This window comes from Pantherophis guttatus, chromosome 15, assembly GCF_059756535.1.
Source record: "Pantherophis guttatus breed Tessera chromosome 15, ASM5975653v1, whole genome shotgun sequence".
NCBI lineage: Eukaryota > Metazoa > Chordata > Lepidosauria > Squamata > Colubridae > Pantherophis > Pantherophis guttatus.
In genome coordinates, this window is record NC_142077.1 from 12007568 (window position 1) to 12013922 (window position 6355).

The 6355-nt window shown below is 38.9% G+C and overlaps 1 long non-coding RNA gene across 1 annotated transcript; it reads left to right on the forward strand.

Annotated features, from left to right (window-relative positions):
- The first annotated feature begins 619 nt into the window (after window positions 1-619).
- LOC148111900 (uncharacterized) lies at window positions 620-6355 on the forward strand. The gene is made up of 3 exons (XR_015729967.1): window positions 620-716; window positions 1814-2041; window positions 5838-6355. It is a non-coding gene; the product is annotated as an uncharacterized LOC148111900 (long non-coding RNA).

Genomic DNA, 6355 nt, shown 5'->3' on the forward strand with positions numbered 1-6355 from the left:
GTTTTGTCTTTCATCAGTATGCAAAAAAACCATCAGATTTATTTATTTCTTCAGCCACAGGTGCCATGTATTCCCTGCATAGAGCTCCCAAACCTCTCAATTCTAGATGACCGATTTAATTCCATCTCTGCCCCTGTTATTATGAATCACATGGGAATTATTTCCCTTTCATTTCCCTCCAGAGAATTTCCTAACAATCTCCAAGTCCAAGAACTACTTGAATTATCCAGGGATCCCTCCTGAGAGGGAGAATTATGATAAAAGTTTCAGCTCTGCTGTTTGGCCGAATCCTCCAGGGGAGACTTTGGGCAGAGAAATATGGATGTTTGGGACAGGCAGAGTCTGTGCTCTTCAATCTACGTCTCCCTCCTTTCCAAATGAAGCCAAGTGTTTCTCTGTGTTTAAAGAAGGAAAGCAACTGGAGTTTCTGAATTCTTCACCTTCTTCTTTAGAAACAGGAAAGGGATTCATTGATTCATGCTATGAATTATGGATCTCCTGCTTCTGCCTCTAATGCTGCTTTTGTGCCATCCAGTCTCTGGGAAGCTGAGAATGAAATGCCCACTGAATTTCAAACTGGAGGATGGAAAACAACCACACAGCTTTTACAGCCCAGGAGACCATCTCATTGGTTTAGTCCTCACTGGAAATGAAATATTGCATATAAAGTTGCTTTTCAACATGGCTCCTTCTCTTCAGTTTGTTTTCCGTGATTCGTAAGTCACTCAGGGTGATGAAGTTGCACTTCATGCTAACACTCTCCTTTTCTTTTATTTATTTATTTATTTATTTATTTATTTATTTATTTATTTATTTATTTATTTATTTATTTATTTATTTATTTATTGGTTTGATTTATATGCCGCCCTTCTCCGGAGACTCAGGGCGGCTTACAATGCGTTAAGCAATAGCCTTCATACTTTTCTATATACCTGCTTAGTAGGGCTTTGCCCCCGCCCCGCAAGCGGTGTTCTTTTTTATACAAAGTCAGCTTATTGCCCCCACAAACCGGGTCCTCATTTTACGTACCTCGAAAGGATGGAAGGCTGAGTCAACCTTGAGCCTGGTGAGATTTGAACTTGCGGTAATTGCAGGCAGCTGGTGCTACTTAACAGTGCTTTAGTCTGCTGTGCTATATTGGAGAATATGTCTAATTTCCTGAATGATTTTGATTTCCATGGCTTCTCTCTTTTGTCTGATTTTGTGAAAGAGACTCAAATCGAGTTGAAGACGCTTTTATTTCATCAAGCTGGCCTCGCCTAAATCTTCTCCCTTTTAAGTGTAAATTTTAAATTTTTTAATGTATTTTAAAATATGGGTATCTTAAATTACGGATATTAATTCAGCCAAATTTATTTAATTCATTTTATTCGATTTTAAATTTTGTATATCTGTGTTTTATTTCATGGCTGTGCACCACCCTGAGTCCTTCGGGAGTAGGGCGGTATAGAAATTCAATAAAATAAATAAATAAATAAATAAAATCCAAAAAGGGGTCTGAAAAAAAGCTGAAAGGGCTGCAGATTATTTTCCTCTCTCAATTCAATCCTTAATTTATCGCTTGAATAATGAATTTAAAGTAGTGGTGGAATCAGTTGTAGTTGCTGTACCTCAGCCCATTCCCATATTTGTGTAACTGATCTTTGCTTTTGGATCAATGTTGGCTTAAGGCTCAGTAGGCTTCTGCAGGATTATATATTAAAAACAGTATTTATTGTTGCTTTTGATTATAATAACATGTTTTAACAATAGGAATGTTTATGGTTTTTCATATGGCTTACAATTCATTTTCAACATTCAAACGTTCAACAAGAATTCCCAGTTCCTGCACAACCTCACACTTGGCTACAACATCCACGATAACTATTTGAGTACTTTCCACACTTCAGATGCCTTGCTGGACATTCTCTCCACTGGAGAAGCCAATGTCCCCAACTACGGCTGTGGAAGGAAGGAGAACCTCCTGGCTCTTCTTGATGGAGCTGAAAGGGCCATCTCCATCCAGATGTCAACATTAGGAGGCACCTACAAAGTCCCTCAGGTTTGTGTGTGTGTTTCTCCCTCTGGTAAAGTGAGGGGTGGGTGGTGATGGGTGAGCAATAGATGCAATATCTTCTCCATGGAATTCATCTGCTGCTTTTCTCCATATTCTCAATATTTTACCCCATTATGTTCATGTTGAGATTAATCATAAAAGGCCTGAAATGCAAGTAGTAAATTCCCTGGAGAAGATATTCTAGCAACTATTTAATTGATCAAAAAATATCCCTGGTTGTTGAGGCCTCTAATGGCATCTTCATTTTCACAGATAAATAATGTCAGCCCTATCCAGTCAGATTGAAGTTGGCAATAGTAGCATTTTATCCATCTAAAAAGTGGAATGAAAAGGACTTTAGCAATTATCGTCCAAATACACTAGCAGATATTGTGGCTAAAATTTATGCCATGATCCTCTTAGTTAAACTTGAGAAAAATGCATTCTTTGCAGAAGAACCAGAAGGTTTTAGGTAGAGTGAAAAGCTATATAGATTTTATAAGAAATAATGGATAAATTAATAATCTAATATTGGCAACAAATTTGTCTTGAAATATCTCATCTATATCAGTGAGGTAAAACAAGGTTTTCAGGCTCTCTAGATGTTAGTGCAGCATTTGACTCAATAAACAGAGAAATAGGATGGAGAAAATGTTTTGCCCTCAAAATGGAGCTCAGCCTGTTGGCCCTGATCCAAGTCCTCGTTTGAGAGGGAGGTTTGGGCTCAATGGAGCCATGAGAAGAAGGATCTATGCTTACCAAGGGGGAAGGGAAAGATGCATATTTGAATCCTTGTCTAAATATTTCTTCTTATTCAGTGTAAATATGAATGACTTACTAGCAGTAATGAAGGATAAAAAAAAAACCAGATCATTAATAAATGTTATTTCATTTTTTGAAAAAAAAAATGACTAAATTAGTGGACCAGTGAAATGCAGTGCATGTAGTATACAGTACTTGGATTTCAGAAAGGCTTTGACAAAGTAAACCACAACCTATTTCTTGGGAAGCTGAAAATATGTGGGATAGACAGCATCACCCCCACATGGAGTCAGCCTGTGGTCCTCAATGGAACTACGTCTGCATGGAGGGAAACAAGCAGTGGGGGGACTCCAAGGTTCCATTTTAGGCCCAGTTCTCTTCAACATCTTCATGAATGATTTGGATGAGGGAAGAAATGGAGAAATCATCAAATTTGAAGACAACGCTAAAGTGGCAGGAATAGCCAACACCACAGAAGATAGGCTGAAGATCCAGATGGATCTAGATAAACTTGAACCCTGGGCCTATCTAAGAAACTGTAATTCATTGTAGAGAAAAGTAAGATTTTATACTTAGGCTAGAAAAACCAAATGTCCATTTACGGATGTGGTGAAACCTGGCTCAATAGCAATAACTATGAAAGGGATCTTGGAGTCCTAGTGGACAATCACTTAAATATGAGTCAGCAATCTGTGGCAGCAACCAAAAAAGCTAATTCAGTCCTAGGCTGCATTACCAGAAGAATAAAATCAAGATCATATGAAGTATTGGTACCACTTTATGATGCCTTGTCAAGACAACACTTGGAATAGTGCATCCAGTTTTAGCCACCATATTATAAAAAAGATGTAGAGACTCTGGAAAGATGCAGAAAAGATGATTAAGAGCCTGGAGACTAAAACATATGAGGAACAGTTGTAGGAATTCAGTATGTCTAGTCTAGTGAAAAGGACTAAGGGTGACATCATAGCAATGTACCAATATTTGGGGGGCTGCCACAGAGAAGAGGAGGTCCACCTATTTTCCAAAGTATTAGAAGGCAAGACAAGAAACAATGGATGGAAGCTAATCAAGGAGAGAAACAACCTAGAACTAAGGAGAAATTTCCTAATGGTGAGGAATGCAACGTCTCCCCTTCAGAAATTGTGGGTGGTCCATCACTGGAGGCTTTGAAGAAGAGACTGGACAGCCACTTGTCTGGAATAGTATAGATGGATACAGATTAACAGAGTTGGAAGGGACCTTGTAGCTCATCTAGTCCAAGCAGACCCTACACCATATCTGGCAGATAACGGTCCAGTCTCTTCTTGAAAGCTTCCAGTGATGAAGCTCCCACAACTTCTGAAGGCAACTTTATCTCTTTATTTCCAGGTTGAATCTCTCCTTGTTCAGTTTCCATCTGTTATTCCTTGTCCGGCCTTTCTCTGGCCTTTGGATGCTTTGGAAAATAGCTTGACCCCCTCCTCTCTGTGGCAGCCCCTCAAATAATGGAAGACTGCTATCATGTCTCCCCTGGTCCTTCTCTTCACTAGACCAGCCATGCCCAGTTCCTGCAACTGTTCATTGTATTTTTCAGCCTCCAGTCCCCTAATCCTCTTGGTTGCTCTTCTCTGCACTTTTTCTAGAGTCTCAACATCTTTTTTATAGTGTGGTGTCCAAAACTGGATGCAGAATTCTAGGTGTGGTCTTACTAAGGCTTTATAGGGTGGTATTAGTACCTCTCTTGATCTTGATTGTATCCCTCTGTTGATGCGATTTAGGATTGCATTGGCTTTTTTGGCTAACACTGCACACTCTTCACTCATATTTAATTGGTTGTCCATTAAGACTCCAGGATCCCTCTCACAGTTACTGCTATTAAGCCTGGTTTCCTGCTTGAACAGGGGGTTGGACTAGAAGACCTCCAAGGTCCCCTCCAACCCTTTTATTTTGTTATAAGTTCTGTTATAGGTACACATGTTTAGCCTGCTAAATTTCTATTGGAATACACTGATTTATACAGATAATATGATATTATCATACTTACACATTGGATTGTATAGACTTGGATTTTTTTTGTCTTAATAATTATCTGATAATTTATAAAGCAAGTTCAAAAGTTATGGTCTTTGTAAAATGACATCCTAGCCATAGATGGTCAGCCATTAGAGCAAGTAACACCTTTCCTTACCTGGAGTTGTTTTCTCTGAGCCTGAATCTTGGCTCCCTCATCATCCAAGGAGCTCAGTTAGAGAAAGGGCAGGAGTGAAAGTGATGCTTAAATGAAAACCTCACAGCTCTCCAGCTTCCTCAGCCCCAATTATTAAAGGATCTGAGGCCCAGTTTTCCCCCATGTTCTTACATCAATCTGATGTTTGGGGCTCCAGAGAGAAACCACCAGCAGAACCAACCCAATCTCAGCCTCTGAGGAGGATCTCGGGGTGGGTAAAAGGACTCCAGCTGTTGCCCTCAGAGCTGATTTGGGAATTTCCACAACTTCTGCTTTGTCTAAATTCAGAAAATATGGGCATTGGCATTAAATTCAAGCTATGGAAACTGACAGACTCTGAAAATTGTGGCTGTTGGAACAGACAAAACTTCAATTAAAGACCAAACTTGGATTATGCAACTAACAAATCTTTTTAGGCTTTGAGGTCTTCCTGTTTCTTGTATAACTGGAGAAAGAAGTTAAAAAATTTCTCCCAGAAAGAATCTGGGATAGAGAAGCAAAAAAAGGTGCAGCTATCCTTGAAAATTATAATAGTTCCTTTATTGGAATAGGATATTCCAGTTGGCGTTTGCATGTGTTAATCTAATTGTGATGAATTGTAGGGATGATACAGTAATATTATTTACATTTTTATTGTTTTTTAATTTGCTTATTATTTTCTATTATTATGATACAATCTTGCTAATAGTCTGTCTTTAATATTTTAGACAATATCTGATTAACAAACTATTCTAATACATTCAGGAGAACCAGTTTGGATTTATTAAAATCTAATATTTTGGACTTGATCTGACCCCAAATATAACACAGCATTCTTCATTGCTTTTTTAGATGAATATTGAAATTGCTTCAGAGGCTCTGAGTGATAAAAGGAAATTCCCTTTTTTCCACCGGATGAATCCCAAAGAAGGGATCCAGTACCCAGCAATTGTCCACCTGCTCCTCCATTTCAGATGGACCCTGATTGGCCTCTTTGCTTCAGACACAGAAAATGGAGAGAATTTCATGAGGATTTTTCCTCCTGTGCTTGTCAGGAATGGAATTTGTGTTGTTATATCACAACTGTTCTCAACAACTGGATACACAACAGCCCTCAGGGATTCCCTCTCTAAGTGGAGACAAGTCAACGTTTTTGTTCACTTCATAGAATTTGATTCCATTTGGGACAGAATTCTTCCTTTCCATTTAACATTTATGCGTCTGCCAGGACCCATTGAAGGGAAAGTCTGGATCCTCACAAGTTTTGTAGGGTATAGGATGAACAAGCGTAGACTTCTCAAATACATCCATAGTATTTGGAACTTTGGTTATCTGGGGGAAAAAAAGCCAAAGGATTCTGCCTTTGAACC